The sequence below is a fragment of the Apostichopus japonicus genome, chromosome 15 (genome assembly GCF_037975245.1).
Source record: "Apostichopus japonicus isolate 1M-3 chromosome 15, ASM3797524v1, whole genome shotgun sequence".
Lineage (NCBI taxonomy): Eukaryota > Metazoa > Echinodermata > Holothuroidea > Aspidochirotida > Stichopodidae > Apostichopus > Apostichopus japonicus.
This window is the reverse complement of record NC_092575.1, coordinates 15,164,129-15,184,268: the sequence shown is the minus strand read 5'-3', so window position 1 is coordinate 15,184,268 and position 20,140 is coordinate 15,164,129. Positions and strand designations below refer to the sequence as shown.

The window sequence follows — 20,140 nt, the reverse complement described above, 5'->3', positions numbered from 1 at the left end:
CTATACTCAGATCAATACCTCATGGGTCATACATTTCACATTAATTGTAAATGGGTTATTTATGAATTGTTCATGGATTATATGTTTACACTCAGTTCATTCACTCATTGATCATGCGTCACTGATTAATGTGTGAAACGAATGATGGCTCATGGACCATGCTATAATATAATCATATCATAATTAATGGATTATAAACATTACAGTTCAACTCCTCATGGGTTATATATTCAATCGCTTGTGTATCGTACATATAAACCTAGATACATTATTATTGATAATATACTTGTGGATCGACTGATCATGGAGCAAACGCACACACAGGTCAAGCTATGTCATAGTTTTGAGGTACATATAGTTACCTCTACATACCTATATATGTTTGACTAATTTTTATTAGCTGATGGATGTCAGATGTCATACATACAGTTGTAATCAGATCATATCACACAGACATTTGCAAATCAATTTAAAGGATTTCAATAATGATCATAAGCATAACTGCTCGTGCTTGGTCGTACGTTCATCCATAGTCCAATCACAGATGAAATGCTACACATACTTCACAGAAAGATTGATCAATTTATAGTTTGGTCAGATCAATAACCAACTTATCCGATTAATAAACATATCGCAGGCGATCAATATTATTTTTTAATATGACTATTCACGTGGTGATTAATCCAATCCATGTTAATTACATTTATGCGATATTACACACAATACAGTGTATTAAAACAGAACACACACTTCATTATTTCATCGGATCAAGTGATATGAAAGATATGCTAATTAACTTTCATTATGAATGTCTCGACATATATCATGCATGTCAACACGAAGACCATTTAAACATGATCTATATTCATTCTAATCAGTGAAAGCTCGTTTTTTAATTTATTTATATAGGAAAAAATCACCATGGTTACTTGGGTGATAAGTATAGTTGACATTAGTCTGTATCTATGACGTAATTTAATATCCACATCCATAAATTTGGCGTTCCAATCTACTACAGTTAATATTCTTATTAATATTGCCGTTATCTGAATCTAATATGTCACGGATGAGACTTCAGTTGTTTCATATAAGTTTGTATGTCTTTTCAGCATATGTCATCTTTTGGCGGCTTTATTGTTCATTGACTCAAGCAGATTGATTCCTTGTTGCTTGTGTTTTGCTTTAATAATATTTTCAATTCAATTAATTTATTCACTAGGAATTTAATTTAGTCACCATGTATATATAATGTACATATATATATATATAGGCTATATATATATAGGCTATATATATATAGGCTATATATATATAGGCTATATATATATATATATATGTTGAGACTAGTTGAGACTAGCGGAACACTAGTAGTTGTAACTCAGAGTTTCACGCGTTGAGCGATCATCAGACAACTCTTGTTGTCTGATATGTATATATAAATATGTATATATTAATATATATATATATATCATATTGGGAGTGACTATAGTCTCGTACACACATTCAAGTAAAAAGAAAATAGTTCTACAAATTAATGTACAGCTTCAAAAGTTTATGAGTTCATTATACTGCTTTAACCTCTAATAATGTGAATTTATCCTTATAATAATGAAATATTCATTAATATGAAAAGTAAGAGTATAATTATCTTACACAACTCCTTATATATATACTGACGGCTATCGTAGTGTGTCAATTTCTTGACTCATAAAATTCTAGTCTAATAAAAGATTCAAACGGACGACGACAGAAAATACACAGATGGAATAGTCCTCCCTTTCCTTTTTAACACATTATAAATGAACTTCATCGAGCAGAAATGGGGCGTGATTGAGCGCTCTGTATTGTAACTTTTATATGTTTTATAAGTGTTACCTTAAGGTGTGAGGACAAGTTCCCCATGGAATATATTCTCGACAACTAAACAACCTTATACCTTACAATTCGATTCAGACCGTCTGAAGTTATGTGTGACTGATGTATTATTTGTGTGAAATTCCAACACAAATGTTTTTTTTGGGGTTTTTTTTTTTTGGATAGTTCAGGTCTAGCGAGCATTCATAGCTCACTTCCTTCATCATTTTGCATTAGGGTGTGTAAAAGAGCATATATATATATATATATATATTCATATATATATATATATATATATATATATATATATATATATATATATATATATATATATATATATATATATATATATATATATATATACATGAATGTACCCACACGGTTTAGAACTACGTCGTAACATAAAATACCACATGTATTATGAGCAACAAGGTTTTGTCTTTGTTAGTCATGATGCAAATTATTCTAAACCCTATAAAAAGTATCTTTTTTTTTTTTAAACTTCGTTGATCCTATTAGAAAAGTTGGTATTATTGTGTAAGAGCGCACCGCAAAAAGAATGACAATATATATATATATATATATATATATATATATATATATATATATATATATATATATATATATATATATATTAGTGGTTAGGGTGTCCGCGTACAGAGCGGGAGGCCCGTGGTTCGAATCCCGGTGGAGGCTGAAAGTTTTTTCACTGTTCTTGATTTTCCAACTCATTACGATTTTCATTTATATATATATATATATATATATATATATATATCTATATATATATATATATATATATATATATATATTTATATATATATTTATATATATATATATATACATACATATATATATATATATATATATATATATATATATATATACAGGACTATATATGATATAGGACTCTATATAGAAGTTGGTCTATATGTATATAGATATTTAGACTATGATAGACTATATGCAAATATAGATCTATATCTAGATATAGGGTTATACATAGATATAGGAATATATAGGCTGTTTAATCAATTGAAAGAAAACACAAACAAAAGGACAAGTATTGTCATGAATTCATTGTAATATCTCGCCAGTGGTCGATATAATGCTTACAAGCACCTATTCCATTCTGTATAGTGATTGTTTTGGTTAGGCTTTTTGACACTCCTAGCTTGGAAACCCAAGACAAATATCAACTGGTGTTGTATAAGGTCCTTCTGTTACGTGTGGTATGCATGGGCGGCGATCCTGGGGGGGAAGGGGGGATATAACCCCCCCATGAAAATGGGTGGAGGGGATGTAATACACCATATCCCCCCCCCCCACCAAATGCCAGGGATAAGAATTTTTTCATGCCTACATTTATGCATCATCGTGAATGTACGGCTCTTTTTTAGCTTCATTTCTCGCCTACCATAAACGCAGTGCGATCTTTTCAAATAAACCGTCTTTATAAAGCAAGAATAGTTGACTGTAGGCTTCATTGGCCCTATAACAACAAAATGTATTATTGCGCCCACGGTATTGATATAGTATATGCACCCTCATAGTATTCATATAGGCCCCATATAGTAGGCCTACACACGTACATGTTCCCTCGAACAGCTGAGAATCTCATGTTACCAGGGTAATGCTTAATACACGTCTCACATGGATGCCCTAGCAATCGGTACCTAGGAATGTAACTATGTGTAATTGTGTATTGCATGTGTATAGGCCTATAATAGCCTGCATGAGGCAATTTTCTTCATCGAATAATGTAAAAGAGCTCTCGAACATTCTAACGTAGCGCCTGAAACAAGATTGACAGGGGCAATTTTCCCAAAATAACACCCGAAATTAAAAAAAGAAGAAGTATTTTGGATCCTGATTATGAGATATTTCGGACATGATATCCCTATTTTAAAGTTGGGTATATGCCGCTTGGAAACCTCGGGAAGTGCCGTTTCTGGCCATCTAGAGGGTTTGTAAAACCCAAAATTTTCTTGTACGCTTTGCGCCAACTCATGGTGGCGCTACGCTTAGATAGTCAACAAGGTCATATCCCCCCCCCCACTCGGAAGTACGGATCGCCGCCCATGGTGGTATGTATTTTGCAAGACCTTGGTGTTGGCGGGATGGGGGTGGTTCGGGGGGTGGAAAAGTAACGTCAACGGATCAGCTGTATAAGAGGTCATCGGCCGAACGGGGAATTACATCTGATGGCAAATTTCTGAAACAATATGGCGGCGTGTCATGTGGCGTTGATAGGATGTCATCAGATTTCCGCTGTACTTTGAAAAGCAATTTCATCTGTTGTTATGTATTATGTGCATACTAAAATAGACAGCTCTGAGGCCGATGTGTTTGGTTATTGCGAGAAGTTGGTTATACTTGTAATTTACGGACGAATGAGACTCTTGGATAGTAGTAAGAGAGAATCAAGACTATGGGTAAACTGAGTTTTATCAATGACATATGTATATAAATGTGTAGACTTACAGAAACAGATGTGATGAAATTGATAGCATTTTGCAGTTATTGTCACTACATGTGTAAAGCTAACCAGTTTGTCTAAAATTGTAAAACTAAGTTGAAATATGGACAGATATAGAAATAAATAATAAAAACCGGATAGAAAGACAGACAGACAGACAGACAGACAGACAGACAGACAGACAGATATCTCACAATTGTATAATAAGAACTAAGGATTCTTGGTGGACCTCGTAGTACTAAATAGCTTGAATTCAAGTACATGTAGCCCACACGTTACCAGGCTCTAAGTACGAGTGGGAGTAAAAGGTTCGAAAAAAAGCGAGGACGGGGACTTGATGATACAAAATTCCCAAACTGCATGACTTCTAGTATAAAAGTTCGGTACCAATACTCGAGGGCGAGTGCATTACGAGAATATGTACTCAAGGTATATGTGAGAATATACAGTTATGACTCACTACTCCCTGCTATAAAATCTGCTAATAAATAATATATATGTTAACCCGCATAATATTTAAACCCGCATAATTTGGAGGAAATTTGCAAGCAATGGATTAAATTACGTGAAGGGTGTAAACAGAACTAGAATTCATAAATAACATGATATCTTGTTTATAAGCAAAATGAAAAGTAACCAAAAACCTGTCAGATTGTACATGAGACTGTAGTTGGAGGATTACCATACATCATATACGTGTGGACACACCTTACTTCATTATCCCTTTGGAAATATAAGTCACAATATTAGAATTGAAGGGAGTGGAGCCAAAGTGTAATACATAACACCAATTTGACTGTGTTCTTTCTAAATATGAATACGTAACGGAAAAATGGTTGCCTATATATATATATATATATATATATATATATATATATATATATATATATATATATATATATATATATACATATATATATATATATACATATATATATATATATATGTATATATATATATATACACACACATATATATATATTGAGGCTTCTGTACATATTTGTGTTGAGTGACGTTGTGAAGGTTCCCTGTGTAGATGTAATGACTATAACTGAACCCTGACAACTGATCTAAAACGGATGCCTCGGTGACAAATCATCTGACGGTGCCGATGTGTTAATTGCATTTTATTAACTAATGGCATGAACTCCCAATATACGCGCACAGTTCCACTTTAATGATATATAACCGTTTAATGACTTTTGCACCTGTTTCGAGGTCAGTTAATTGATAAGTTATATTAATTTTCTTTTCGCTATAATTTCATAAAATGCACCTGGAATTTCTTTGTTTTAATATTTAGCACAGCCAACGACCCATAAAGAGAGTTCAACACACTTGAGACTTCGACACACTTGAGATAAGCGGTTTGGTTCAGTTACAAAGTGTCTACTGCAGACACTGAATTTTTAAAAATCACAAAAAAAACTTACGTAACAAAATGATGAGAATTATAATATCCCATCAGGGCTTGCGAAAGCAACGATGGCAATATATATGGCAAGGTCACCTTCAAACATCAGTTGTTTTATACGCATTATAAGCCTAAAAGTACTCACTGCATATGCATAGCTTTATACTTTACTTACTCTTGGATTGACCCACGTTAAAGCCGTTGTTTGAGCTCAGTCGTTTATGTGAGTATCGGGTAATTCTCAAAACAAGATTTAAATCGAAGGAATCAGAGAATGAAACTCTAGCCGAGTTTTCTTTACCTGCCCACTGAACTATTCCCCTCACCCCCCCCCCTCACTGGCGCGGACCCATGGAGTGTGGATGTAGACCCCTCAGAATACCGAGTCTAAACCTTTATTTTATTATAGGGGAGGACGAGCCCCCTCCGCCTGCATGCATGGCGGTAGGCTTCAAGGACATCAGGACCACCCCACCCCCCTCTCTCTTCTCGCTTCCTTCAGTTAACAATAACACATAATAAAACAAATATACCAGAATTCCTACAACATGCTATATTTACATTGTCTAATAAAGATCATATTGTTCAATGTCGTTACAGTGTGTTACATACTATACTATGTTCAAGCATATATACTGCATATATGTATACTGTGAACATGATGTTTCGCTTTTTTCATATATTTTGGCGGTTGATTGATGGTCGGAGCAGCCGACACTGTTGCGATACGGAAAGCATCAACTAACAACACTACATCTTTCATCGAAAATACTGTGCTCGGCGGGTGTTAATCTTACTACTATTATATGTGTCGCCTATATGTACGTATTCAAATAATGACACATGTGGTGTATGGTCTGGTGATCACATCTTGTGAATTATGTGACAAGATATTGACGTACTTTAATAAATCGCTTCTCGCGTCAGATACAGTCCACTGCACGCTTTTTGACCAACAACAAGTATCCTAGAGAGGCGCAAAATTATTTGCATCTTTAATTCTGGACAGATTCTTCTTGTTATTTTGCTGCGATACTTAAATTTTGCTTACATTCATAAAAGTTTATATATATATATATATATATATATATATATATATATATATATATATATATATATATAATATATATACATTTATATAATATATATATATATACATATATATATATATGTGTATATAAATATATATATATATATATTTATATATATATATATCATTATTATTGTTATTATTATTATTATTAGTAGTAGTAGTAGAAGTAGTAGTAGTAGTAGTAGTAGTAGTAGTAACACGTGCATGCGTCATACGCTATATTTATTCATCTATTTATTTATATTTCATATATATATTTATTTATACGTTTCACTTTATAGGTTCATATCAATCTTGGTAAATCAATCGATTTTGAATACTTGATGTTAGTGGTACAGTGTCTACGCTAACATGAACTATAAAGCACTCGCACAGGAACTATACCTATGTTTGTGAATGTGAAGTCAAACGTCCCCGAGTTGACGATTCAACACACAATTTCTTCATTGGTATATTCAGTACTTTATAGTAATCACTATAGGAGGCTGAAATGACTCTCACATCTCGATTTACCCTACCAACTGCTGCTTCTTCTTTTTTTTTATTAAAGTGGCTGTTGGTAAGTCTACACCATCATTGTCAATCAAACCGAACTTTCAAGTGGGTTAATGAAGTTCCACAGTTGTGTAATCAAAGTTAACCAAAAATATTCGCGCTATTCAGAAAGAAACTTTTATTAAATAATGGAGTACTTTAGCATCTGCTAACTGGTGTCACCTAGAGTGAGAAAGAAGAACCGATCGAATTGCCTGTTTGATACAACTGTGGATTAAAGGATTAAGACATTATATATCAAGCTGTAACGTGTGTGTACAATAGCTGTCAAACCGTACTCTTCCTTTCTGTGTTTGGGAGGGAGGGAGGCGGTGAAGGGAATTTGTAAACATGACCTATAAAAAGTTCGCATTGTACAGAAAGTTGGGAAGAATTTGAAATTTCTAAGTGCCGAGATACGCCTATCTTGTTTTTCACATCATGATCATAATCATTCTTTTTAAAAAACAAAACCAATAATTTATTAAGATTCGAAGATCTCATACAACATGTACATTGCCATACACCGTAAAAGGGAAACGGAAAAAAAAAATTATTTTTATTAAATATATATATTTATTTGATTGAAGATACGCATATATTTTTTTATCACATGATGATCATAATTATTCTTTTTAAAAATACAAAACCAATAATTTATTAAGATTCGAAGATATTATACTACATGTACATTGACATACACCGTAAAAGGAATAGTCGAAAAGTGACAAACCCTTTATTGGATGAATGTGTTTATTAAAAACTCATTATATGCTACGCCGTTTCCTTTGCTTAAACTGTGTGCGTGTTTGGTGTGGGTGGGTGCGTGTTTGTAAAGGGGAGGCTCCTGTGGAGGTGGTTGTTAAAGGGGGTTAGAGAAGAAAAAGTTTTCATTTTCAAGCCTACTAATTTGTTTAATTTGTTTGACATTTCTGTCTTCTTTAAAATACTAAAACGATTGTTAGCAGTGATTGATCAAAATTAATAATGGAGGGAACAGTTTAGAATCGACAGTCTTGATCAAGTTTTATCACATTTCAGCGTTACTAGATATCGGTGTGTGTTTGGTAAAGAAATGATTATGTAGGTAAAACTTTACTAAAAAAAGTTTAAAGGGTTTTTCCTGCTTGCGAACTATTCTCAACGCAGAAATAAACTTAGATAGAAACATGTTAATCACTCTAAAAACAATAGAGTTAAATTCCACTCTATTGGAGTGAATTCTCACTCTTTCTGAGAGTGTAGTGAGTGATCACTCCATGAAGAGTGAAATTCACTCTTTAAAAAGAGTGATAATATTCACTCCTTACAAGAGTGAGCTTTTCACTCTAAAAGAGTGGGCTTTGTCACTCTAAAATGAGTGAAAACCATTCGGAGTCAAGAGTGAAATTAACTCTAATGATATTTTACTGCTGCTTTTAAGGAATGGGATTTGTAACTCAATCGATTAGTCTCCATTTGCCTTAGCATATATTTATATCGAATGACCGAAAAATGATTGAAATTGATCACAGATATAATCCACCATTTCTATAAATTCCGAGTATTTGACTAATCCCTTTTACCATGACAAATCTGTCTGTCATTGTAGATATTTGGATATTAGCTATACCTGCAATCTCAAACTAACACCGTATTTTTTTTCTCTTTTTCTCATTTTTTTGCCCATTTATTTATTTGTATGTTTTATTCGTCGGATGATTATTGTAACTTTTACTTTTCTTGTTTCTGTTATTTGTATTTTATATATCTTACTTTATATTTGATATCTTGAAATGAATAGTGGATAGCAGAACTATGCCATGTGAACTGTAGGTAGGATCAACCAGGATAAGCTAAGCTTATCAAATGAATTCCACCTAACTAAAACAAGGTAAGATCTATTAACAGTTGGATGACGATATTCGAGAAATACTCATATACACAACAACATTTTTCTTGAAGGTTATTTCACGAGTCATTGGATTCAAATTTCAAGTCTTTCCGCTATTGGTTTATCTAGTTTTACCTCCAATGGAGTGGTTAAATTGACTAGATAAGGATGTCCGAGGCCAGTTTCCCCATCTGAATGTGTCATATTTAAAACTCCGTCTGAAATGGCGATTTAAATTCACAAATAGATCAGATATATACTGTTGAAAAGTGTCTTCTTTCCATAAAATTTGTTTCGAATTTCTCAAGAATATTTTCGAGGGAACGAAAAAAGAAAAACGTGCCTTGTTAGAAGTTGCCTGTATAGAAAGTTTTTAACCCAATCGGTAGATCGTACCATTTTTTGCTAGCTCGATTTTATTTTATTAAAATATGTGTAAAGTATGTGTGGGTGTGTGCGGGTGCGTGTATGTGTGTGTCTGTATGTATATATATATATATATAATATATATGAAGCCTATATATATATAACCTATATATATAGCCTATATATATTGCCTATAATACATATACAAAGCCTATATATATATATATTTATATATATATATTTATATATATATATATATATATATATATATATATATATATATATATAACATTAATACAGTAAATATTATATTATTTATTTGACGGCTATTTTGTTACCAATATGATTCCACTCTTGGGTTGCCCAATGACGTCACCAAGCTCCTTCATGTACTATCAATAATGTGATACATATATACGTCATCAATGACGTATAATCATCATCAATAATGCATCTGTAGAACTATGAACTATATAGTACATACTGTATTAAGTGCTACTATTCCTCGCAGGGTGTTTATTATTGGCTCTTTTGGTTTTTCTGTTGCCATTTCTTATCAATGATGTAAAGAATTCTCAAATTCGTATCTCAAAGACAGTCAGAATTCCCAATGTTCATTATTTATTAATGCAAACGTTACACATAGTACAGGCCGTTATACTTTAGTTGTAGATATTGTGACGAGGGTTTGATACTTGCACATACGGTGCACATGCATGTACCTTCGAGAACGATCAAATGTTGTAGAGTCACGTTAGCTGCTATATTTCACATCACACTCGACTGAATTTCAGACGTGGAAACAGATGGTATTCTCATAATGTTATAATTTTTTGTCCTCAATCACCCTTAAAATTGCTATCGATGATGACAGGACATTACATACGGCGTTGTTGTTGTTTTGTTTTTTTTAATGAAAAATTCCTTTAAATAAATCATAATGAAAATATTACGACAGGTCAGTACATCACATAGAGGTCTATGCATGATGATGATGATGATGATGATATATATATATATATATATATATATATATATATATATATATATATATATATATATATATATATATATATATATATAAATATATATATATATATATAAATATATATAAATGAAAATCGTAATGTTTTGGAAAATCAAGAACAGTGAAAAAGCTTTCAGCCTCCACTGGGATTCGAACCACGGGCCTTATATATATATATATATATATATATATATATATATATATATATATATATATATATATATATATATATATATATATATATATATATATATATATATATTATATATATATATATATATATATATATATATATATATATATATATATATATATATATATATATATACATCCTATTTTGTTAGGATGAAACGAAAAGCGCTATACTTGTGATAGTGTAGGCTACATGTGATATGTATAAACAGCATGTCGGTATAGCGATACGGTATATTTTCATATATTATTACCATATTTATATATTCATCATTATTCGATCGATTTTTTCGATTGTATGAGGACTTACGCTGACATCATTATAAGTATTGTTCACCAGCTTATTGAAGGCAACAGAAGACAGGATAGTGTCTTTCATCGGCATTGTACATTTTAGTAAATTCTGAATCGATATTCTGTTACCAGACATATTCATAAAAACCGATTTCAGAATTCACGGCCTTTTTTACTCACTAACATTTAAATATCGTCATGGCTTTTACAGTAAATATTGTCGTCTGCAGACAACGAAACAAAGTCGATGAGTGTGAAAACCATTATTTGTGGCATGAAACAAAAAATCACATTTTGATTAATATCAGTTAAAAACTCAATGTAAAACAAACATGATATGGAGCGACGTTCTCTTTTGATGATAAATCCGTTAACACACCAAATGTGAGACAAAAAGGAAAATAAATTCCACCCATCGATGGGTTTTTTTTTTACTATAAACATGAACACAACATAGGGGAGCATTTATAACACATGTAACTTCTCATACCGACGTATACGTAAAGTGCGTACGTACATAATGCACGAATTTAACCCAAACCTTCCAGTTAATCTTTGTTCAGTTACTACAAAAGAGTGCAAGATTATTGAGTATAATATATTCTTTATACCCCAGGCGTAACTCCATTAGGACATTCTCAAAGAGTTTGCGATAACATTCATGTCACACTCTCTCGTCTAACAAAATTACCTTCTTTTCCAACAAATCTGACAAGAATGTTGCCAAGTGACGTTCACATTTTAATTTCACATGGTGAGTGCTCACAAATGAAGCCGCAACGCGGTCTGTTAATTCCACCATAAAAAATTTAAAGGAATGTGCAGGCGTGTTAATAAAATCATCTACATGGAATCCATAGCTCGAATGATCGGTATAGTTGAAATTACTTGCTGTTACAAAAAGGCCTCAGGGGTGGGGTATGGAAAGCAGTTTGTTGAGAGCATATCATTAAAGGAACTAATAAATTGGGTATTTTGCTTTAATAGATTGAGGGACAAAATGTGGTCAAATCGAATGAAATGATGCAACGATTAAATCAGCTGACTGTTATTCTTCTCCTACAATAATTTAAAAAGTTTACGTTAATAACTACTTTCTTTAAAAGTCGCCCAGGAAAATACCTGGGCACGAAAACCAATTACCGAACGACTGATCCGCTCTCAACCCCAGTCCCCTTGCATCGGGACTGTGACTGCGTGATCATCGTCGGGTGTGCATCACCATTCCCCTCGAAAGGGAACAGATACTAAACATGATCTTAGCCAAAAGGCCGAGAAGCTAATGCTTTTCAGCTACACGCATTACTCTGTTGCCACGCAAGTTTCGTTCGGTATTGCAAACGCTACGCACATTTTCATATCGTCTGCCTCAATTTGCATTTGCTGTGAACTTAGGCCGTTCAGTTAGTCCAATTAACGCTATAGCATTAGCGAATATAGTCCATACATGCAAATGATGTAAACCATGGGTTCCCAACCGTTTCCAATGCATATGTGGACCACTACATGGATAATGGAGACACATTCACGGACCCTCGGACATACATAATGGGTATCGCCATGACCTCAGCATATCACTATACGATAGGCGCCAAAATGAGGGACCTGTTGATATTGCTGTGTCCGATATGACACGTTAAGGCGTGTACTCGATGACGTTGACAACTTACATAATTCGGTAAAAATGTTAGCAGATGTGTTCGCCTTCTCGAACTCCAATCTTTTCTTGTCGTTGGCCTCCTGTGGATCCCTTTTCCCTCAAGGACCCCCCCCCCCTCCTCTCCTAAATGTTTTAGCAGATATCTTGGGGTCCGACGGACTCCATGTTGAGGAAGATAGCTTTAAACATTTAATTATATCTATGGTATTCCTGTACCTGCATTTTAACCGTGTTGAATATAAGAGGCCTATTATTCCAAATACCCGCATATACCTGCAAGACTGTCAAGCCTCTTATCTTTTCTAGGAAACGTCCGACATATTTTCGTTATTACTTAATCGTTGTCATGGTTATAAAATACACATGTTAATTTTCATTTATAGAGCAAACTTAACGACACGAATAACTCATTAACGTTTTTTTTTTCTTTTTTTTTTTGTATGGAACAGCAATCTTCTATCACATTTTTAAAACGATTTTTGAACAAACAAACTTACAGCAACCTAACACATTCCTCCATGCAAACCCGTGGAGTTAAGTTAAATTTGATCATTTTGTCACCCGTCTCGTGTCTTTCAAGTTATTATCTATGTAAATTGAGTATCTACGAATAAGTCAAATTCGAGAGGATAAAAAGGCTTATATATACGGAAATGTCGAATATATTCACATTAACACAAAGTAAAGGACTTGATAATTCACAAAACAGCCCATATTAATGAGTCTATTCATTCAAATCCCAAATGTGAAAAATAAAAGTATCCTGTGGGTGATGTTTTGGCAGCAAATGTGTTGCGCCCCGGGGCAATTGATGAAATAAATGATACAAGCTAAATTTTTTAAGTGCTAAGAGATTAGAGGTTGCTAGCACATACTTTCAAAAATATTTTACTTTATTCTATAATAACACATGTAATGACTAGAGTTAACCCGTACCTCATTCCAGTGATGTCGATAGAAATCCTTCCTATATTCGTACCTGACGGTGTGTTGTATTTTTCGGTTATATATTGTGAATTATTATTTGTTGGTATATATATAGATATATATATATATATATATATATATATATATATATATACATATATATATATATGCACAGTTCTTCTTAAAAAGGATGGTTGATCACACCGAGAAGTAATACTGCTATCTGTAAGTGAACCGCATTAAAGAAAATACTGTTAGTGCAGGTTGCATTTTAACAACACGTATTTTATTGAGATATTTGCCAATAAAACATCGGAGGCACATAATTTAAACTGACTGCAAAAGCTGAGACAGTTTATAGCGCATGTTTAACAAAAGGAAAAGAGTCCACCCCTTAGAGGCACCTCAAGAGGATTATATTGACATTTTTAAAAGGAAAAAATATCAAATGATAACAAATAATATCCATTCTTTAAGTGATATCAATTAGAATGTTAGATGTACTCTTATTCCACATATGCAGGGAGATTACTATTTCAGGTGCCCCCCACTCCCCCCCCCACCCCTCGTAGCACTCAAAGATATACCGTGCTCTCAATATGAATCACCGCCAAGGTAGGACTGTTTTATAGTCTAGTTGATAGAGCTTGCATTGCTTAGGACATCGGTTCAATTTTATACGTGCAATATAGTTGTTTCTCTGCTCGACTTACAAGTTAGCTACGACGAAAAACTTTTTACTTTGAAAAACCAGTGCTGGATGCGTTCCACAATGCTAGTTCCAATTCGGTTAAATAAATGACATTGATTGGAATTCAAACAAAAAAATATGATGGGGTTTTTAAATTATCTCCTCCATCCTGTTCTAATGACGCAATATATAGATTTAAATCAATGAAGTTGTAATTAACCCATTAACCATGTGATAACCCAAAGTATCTTGGGAATTGCAATGATGACGTCACTTTAGCAATCCGTCCAAGTTATTTGTTGCTTTTCATCTTGTCTCAAAACAGATGAAACAACATTTCTTGACATGTAATAGTGAGTAATTGAAAGACATTTTAATAGATTTAAGATATTTATTTGAAACTCGCTGGCGCCGTTAGATACGTGTTGTTAGATTGTGTGTACATATGTGTGTATATAGTAATATGCATGCCCGTTCTTTACATCTTAATATTGTGTGGGCTTGTATTTACACAATGGTTTGTGGCTCGCTGTGGCTCCAGCAAATATGATATAACCTTTTAGTCCATTTATTAACATTTTAATGATTGATTGTTTACTGATTCCATTGAATCGTGAACTTCCGAGAAATTGTTCCTAAAGTGAATTAAAATAAAGTGTAATATGGGAACGGTATTTCAGTATACCCGTCAATAAAAGGAGAACCCGCCATGGCTTTAACCGCAATGACGTAACACAATCATATTGCCTTGCAGCTTATAGCTGGAATGCTGCAAAGAGTTTCTAATCCAACGGTTATGGATTGGGACGCATTCCAATATTATAGCCGATAATGCGTTTATATATATATATATATATATATATATATTTATATTAATATATATATATGTATATGTATATATATACATATATATATATATATATATATATATATATATATATATATATATATATATATATATATGAATCAGAATGATTCACCTTATAAGCCAACATATGCACAACATAATATAACAGCTGTACGTATATGTACCAGCACAATAGTTGATACCCTATAGGAAGAAAGTGCACATCACCGTAATATGATATCAATGGAATAATTAATGGTAGTCTAGCTATTGAAGTTAATTTGGCAAATATGTTAATATTAATATGAAAGAGAAAATCACACAGTTGTGGAAATTTGTAATTTTGTCCAGCTCTCTGTATTGTAGGAATGTATATACAATATGCGTCAGCATAGTGGACCTATCGTTGTTTATCAGCCACTATACCGTAACTATTCCAATTTTAACGTTACAGTTTGCGGATTAAATAAAAAATATAATAGCACGGCCGAAAGCAAAGGACAGAAAAACAATAAATCGATTGTAATTTTTTAAGAGTGTAATTTGTTTGAGGGCGATGCAAACCCTCCTGCTCCCTCTCCCCTCCCCCTAGAAGGGAAGAGGAAAAAAAGGGAGCGGGTATTCTTTTGTGACTATTCCTATTTGGCAATTGTGTTGTGTTCAACAGCGTAATTACGGTACACGCCAGGAGCTGTGGCGTCACTAGAATTTTTAGAGATGGGAAGGGGCAAGCAGATGGCAAGCAAACAAACGGTGCCCTGTGTAGTGCTTCTCATGTGTAAATTAAAGGGCGGATGGAGGGGGCACGGCCACCACAACCTCGCACCCGCATTTACAGGAAATATATATATATATATATATTTATATATATAGCATTGTATATATATATTTAGCATTGTATATATATATTTAGCATTGTATATATATATGTATATATACAATGCTATATATATATAATGCTATATATATATATATATAGCATTGTATATATATATATATAGCATTGTATACATATATATATATATATATATAAAGCATTTTATATATATATATATATATATATATATATACAATGCTATATATATATATATATACAGCATTTTATATATATATATATGTATATATATATATATATATATATATATATATACAATGCTATATATATATATATATAGCATTGTATATATATATTTAGCATTGTATATATATATTTAGCATTGTATATATATATTTAGCATTGTATATACATATGTATATATACAATGCTATATATATATAATGCTATATATATATATATATAGCATTGTATATATATATATATAGCATTGTATACATATATATATATATATATAAAGCATTTTATATATATATGTATATATATATATATATATATATATATATATATACAATGCTATATATATATATATATATATATATATATATAAAGCATTTTATATATATATATGTATATATATATATATATATATGTATACAATGCTATATATATATATATATATATATATATATATATATAGCATTGTATATATATATATATATATATATATATATATATATATATATATATATATATAAAGCATTTTATATATATATATATATGTATATATATATATATATATATATATATATAATAGATGGCGCTGTTGATTTTCCTTTTTTTCTCTCTCTCTCTCTCTTTTTTGGGGGGGAGGGGGGGGGGGGTTGTTTTTCGGATAACTACTTACTTTGATACCTGACGTTTGCGCTTACGTTTCAAATGTTGTGACTTGTTGAATCGGGGAGTTCAATAGCAACAAAGTGAAATTTGGATAAATCAGTTGAAAACAACGGGATTTCTAAACCTGTATAGTTAAAGGTCTATATATTACATATTTAATATATTACTTTGCTTCAGATCAGTTAGAGAGACTTAATTAGTCAAAGATAATCATTAACCCGTGCTCAAACAACCCTTTCGTTGCAATTTTGTTCTTGCTTTCGTTTACCAACATTTTGTAAACGTTAGATATAAACATTTACTAGTGACGGGGAGGAGAGAAAAAATGCCATGTCACTATATAATGAAAATCAATCGCAAATCCTTATTCTTAGGAATACCTTTCTATTTAAAGAAAAGAGAAAATGTAGGTAGCACACTAGCACGCACACCAGAAAAGAAGTTACCTTAATACAGAGTATGTAGCCAAGTAGTCCATGCTCAGTTATATTGTGCATTGAAATCAGCACATGTATGCTAAACAGAAATTAACATTTTTTTCAAAAGAAATTCATTCATTGTAACTTTTCATCGCACTATTCATATAAGTTATACATAAACGATTAAAATATATTAAAATTACATCATATTCACATCAATTTCGAGAACAACATATGAGAGACAGGTATTTTATTATTCATATTTTATATCTTAGCCTGCGGTTAGGATAAAAAAATCTTTGTAGCCTAATTAATCGTGATTTCCTAAATAGGCCTAAGCAGAATATTCTTTAGAATTGCTTCAAAGTTTTGATTAAAACAATACAAGTATTGCAACTTTCCATGCGTTAAGGAGCCAACGAGCGTCGTCAAGAACGAATTATTCATGAAAGTTTACAACTTCTGACGGAAAGGGTGAAAACAACTTTCTATGACTCTCTTCTTGAATAATTAAAAAGAGAATCAAAAATCATATCTTGATGAAGAATTCTGAAGGTTAGGTCACACCAAGCTTTCGATTCAATGCACTGCAGGTTAACTTGTAGTACTTTATCCTAAGATTGTGGACGTTCTTATAGGTTATGCTGTCCATAGTTACGATGTGATTTCATGCGCGTAGTCTTGATCATTCGACCTCTAGTAACCAAGATCACGTGACAGGAACTCGATCACACAGGGTGTATTTTTGTTGTTGTTATTATTATTTTATTATTATTATTATTATTATTCCCAGTTACAATAGATTCTTGTTGATCCTTGGAACGCATTCCGTTGTAAAATCCTAGATCCGACTTCTGGGTATAAATTTCGTTGCGCTGTAGGAAATTCTGCTAATTTTTATTAATTATCAGACTAGGAAATCAATTTATAAAAGTCCGATATTTACTGAATTGTTTAAATTAAAAGTTATAAAATGAAGGTCTGCTTTCTTTTCGCCATTTTTCCTCTTAACTCTTCTTCTGTTATTTTGTTATTGTGACTTGTGAAGGAAATGGAGTTCCCTTTTGTTATAACGTTAGGTAAACAAGCCTAACCTAAAATCCGACATTCTTTCTTTCTGTTTGTAGAACTATATGAGTTTGATGCATCGAATGTCAATTTAGCACATGTCAATCAATCAACCAATATTACCAGTCATAAAAGGAAACCAGAAGACATTATAAAATGCATATTATACAATACAAAGAACCGTTATCTTTAACGTTCTCAATAAATTCGAAACCTTTTAGCATATGTACCTTCTATCACTATACATACACACACACACACCCACATATATATATATATATATATATATATATATATATATATATATATATATATATATATATATATATATATATATATATATATATATATATATATATAGATGACCTAAATAAAGGTCTTTATCACTCAAGGCTGTACATGGTCACAGATAAATCAAAACAAGAAATGACTCGATCGTAACTCTTTTATTTTGTCATAACATTTTCTGGGAAACACATAAACTAAAAAAAAGACAAAATCACCACGTTTTGCTGTCGTGCTCCCACTAAGCAACCATTAATAATATTGTTAATCCAATATCACTTGAATGATTAATTTAGGTTATCAAAATGGTTGAAGGATAAAATGTGAGCTTTACTATATTGCTAGTATCATTAACTTAGCGATCGTTCATATCGTTCACCTTGGTCACCTATCACATTCTAACGCCGCCAAAAAAAAAAAAAAAAATAGGGGGGGATAAGAAGAAAAATCCAAGCAATTTCCGCCTTTTTTCCCACGAATCACGCTTTCATGCCACATTCGAACTTTTATAAATGTTATACTGTTATGTGCATGTCAAGATTCATCAAACGTTAAATTAAAATCGATCCAATATAAACTCGCTGGCACTTGACCAGATAATAACTTCCAAATGATTCGTAGATATTGCCCAGGTTGCATCATACGGTTATTGCAAATAGTTAAAATTGAAAACGGAGAAAAACAAATCATTCGTTTCTCCGCAATCGCGCTTGATAAAGATATCCATTTTTATAGTTAACTTCGTAGAGAATTCAGTTTAATCAGTGTTGTCAATGTTAAAGGTACAAAGTTCGTTGCAGTGATATGGATGGTGTTAAGTATATATCTATGTTAAATGACATCTAGCCATGCATGCGTGCGTGTAAAATATTGCAGGTATTAATCCCCCTTCCACTCTAATGATCATTTAGAACAAACCATCGGACTCTTAAATTATGTATATATCAAATTCAATATTTTAGGACATAAAGCAATATGTAGTTTACAGGATTTCAAAAATATTATTAGAAAGACCAGATAAGCATCTCGCCTTTGATGAGAAATTTCCTGTAATTCGACTATCCTCGAAATATACTTGTAATCCATCTTCAGTCGAGGAGAACATATTCAATCGGGGAATGTTTAACATTGCAGTTGGGGAATATTTAAATCTCCGCGGGCACATGACGCCCTACGTAGGGGATCCTTGTGTTTGGGCGGTAACCCCCCCCCCCCCCGCCTTTGAACCTAATAAATAATTCCAAAAGTATTAATAAGCATAAAACCTTGCGTTTAGACCTATTTATGGATCTAATTGATAGTCTAACAATGCCGCGAATGCACCCATTGACGTCTTTGTTTTCATTTTTGGTCTTGGGAGAGCACCCTGTAACCCCCCCCCC

At 32.3% G+C, this 20,140-nt stretch overlaps 1 protein-coding gene and 1 pseudogene across 2 annotated transcripts in view; one reads left to right on the top strand and one right to left on the bottom strand.

Moving 5' to 3' along the window:
- LOC139980592 (P2X purinoceptor 4-like) overlaps positions 1-20,140 on the top strand; it is a 97,413-nt gene that overhangs the window by 7,393 nt on the left and 69,880 nt on the right. The gene's annotated exons all lie outside the window — the stretch shown is intronic.
- LOC139981729 (U2 spliceosomal RNA) lies at positions 12,333-12,409 on the bottom strand (annotated as a pseudogene).